Source organism: Pongo abelii, chromosome 3 (assembly GCF_028885655.2).
Source record: "Pongo abelii isolate AG06213 chromosome 3, NHGRI_mPonAbe1-v2.0_pri, whole genome shotgun sequence".
Lineage (NCBI taxonomy): Eukaryota > Metazoa > Chordata > Mammalia > Primates > Hominidae > Pongo > Pongo abelii.
The window spans coordinates 147,281,428-147,283,715 of record NC_071988.2 but is presented as its reverse complement, the minus strand read 5'-3'; the positions used below and the strand labels follow the sequence as shown (position 1 = coordinate 147,283,715).

Here is a 2,288-nt window from a genome sequence, read left to right as displayed (position 1 = left end):
TCTATTAAAACTTTCTAAAATATAACAGGTTATATCCCTTACATTTAATTAAAGATATTCAACAAAGGAACTTCTGTGGGAAAGTTCAAGATTGAGCAATTTTTAAGAATATTTAAATGTGGTTACAGGAGTCAAGCAGACCCTGTGTTGCAGCTTCAGGAGCTCAGCTGGTCTCTGGTCCTCACCTTGGCCCTACGGACCCAGCTAGACATTGCCCCCAGCACAGTGGTGAGCCTGGTGCCCAGTGGCCCTGGGACTGATGCACACCATTGAGCAGCTGGCTGGCTGGGCCTGCAGGCATACAGGTGCCAGCCAAGTTTGGGTGGAGCTTATAAGAATAATTTTTAACATCAACCCCCTGGAGAATCTGAAGGTATACATCATCAGTCAGCCTCCTTGTTGGTCTTTATGATCACTGTGGGCTCCATGGCATAGCTTTCCCAACCCTGGACCGTTTCTTCAAAATCAAGGAGATTAAGTCACCAGAAATGGCAGAAGATTGGAATACTTTTCCGCTACGGTTTAATGATTTGGACTTGTGTGCACCAGAAAATGAAACATTAAGGCATCTCAAAAATGACACCAAAACTTTGGGAAGCATGACCATGCAGGCCAGAGCATTGCCAGAGCATCCACCAGGTCTTCCCAGGCCCTGGAGGATTCAGGCCCAGTTAACATCTCAGTCAAAATCACCCTAACCCTGGACCCACTCAAATTATTTGGAGGGTACTCTCATGGCATCACTCATCTGTATTCAGTCATTTTAGGTCATCAGATTGGACTTTCCGACAGAGAAGCCCACAAAGAGATAAATATTACCTTTACTCTGCCTGCAGCTTGGACATCAGATAGCTGTGCTCTTGATGGTCACCATGAGCAGATGGTGTTCACAGCCTGCATGACCCTCACGGACACCCCGGGTGTATTCCCCATCACTGTGCAGCCACCGCACCATGTTTCTGACACATACAGCAATGCCACACTCTGGTGCAAGATCTTTAGAACAGACAGGCCAACACAGAATACGCTCAAGATTACAGTCTTTTCTGGTGTTAGAAAAGGCCCACTGAAAAAGGCTATTGTGCTTTTAATCCCAAGCATACAGTTATTGCTCCAGATAATGACTGCTCATTAATAAATTTGCATCTAATGCATACCAGTTACTTCCTCCTCACGATGGTGATAATAGTGTTTTGCTATACTGTTATCAAAGGCAGACCCAACAAATTGTGTCAGAGCAATCCTAAATATTGTCCTGAGAAGACAGCTTTGGCTGACACCTAATCCCACAGTTTCTTGTTTTCTGAGAGAGATTGAGAGAACCATAATCCTTGCCTGTTGAACCCAGCCTGGGCCTGGACAATCTGTAATACATTATCTTGCAATGTTGGGTTATTCGAACCAAAGACATTTAAAGTGCCTGTAACTTATTTGTATGTATGTATTTATTTATTTATTTATTTTGAGATGGAGTCTCACTCTATCTCCCAGGCTGGAGTGCAGTGGCACGATCACAGCTCACTGCAACCTCAGCCTCTGGGTTTTAAGCCATTCTCCTGCCTTAGCCTCCTGAGTAGCTGGGATTACAGGTGTGTGCCACCATACCTGGCTAATTTTCTTATTTTTAGTAGAGATGGGGTTTCACCAGGTTGGTCAGGCTTGTCTCAAACTCCCGACCTCGTGATCCGCCCGCCTCGGCCTCCCAAAGTGCTGGGATTACAGGTGTGAGACACTGCGCCTAGCCTATTTGTACATATTTATAAAAATCAATTTGGAAGTTGGTCCAATGATGCAAATGCTTTGCACTGGGTGCAACCACAGTCTTCCACCTCACCTCTGGACTTGGGGACCTGGTGGGATATTTCCACATAGCACTAGAGAGGATTTGTGGATCTTGCCATGTTAGAGCAAGTCATGATGTTTCTACCAAGGCCACAGACACGTTTCATTGCTGGTGGAATTAAGGTTTAGTTTGGTTTTTGTTTTAGCCCAGTATGTACAGACTGTTTGAAACAGCCTGTACCTTTGGTATGATATTGCATTTCCAAAGTCATCAATCCATTTTGTGGATTTTACATGTCTATGGCTTAATAATTACAGTAAAAATAATGCCTTTTTTTCCCATTTTGCTTGCAAAAAAAACTGTTTTTTTCTTTTTGAAGAAAAAATAAAATAGTTGCATTTTAAAACAAAAAAAATGCAGTCATATCAACACTTTAAAATGTAAAAAAGGAAAGAACAACATCAAGTAAGTAGAAATAAATGTAAATCCAAAGGACACTCACATT

The 2,288-nt window shown here is 42.8% G+C and overlaps 1 pseudogene; it reads left to right on the top strand.

Annotated features, from left to right (window-relative positions):
- The first annotated feature begins 259 nt into the window (after window positions 1-259).
- On the top strand, window positions 260-1,284 carry LOC100461965 (transmembrane protein 248-like; annotated as a pseudogene).
- The last annotated feature ends 1,004 nt before the right edge of the window (window positions 1,285-2,288 follow it).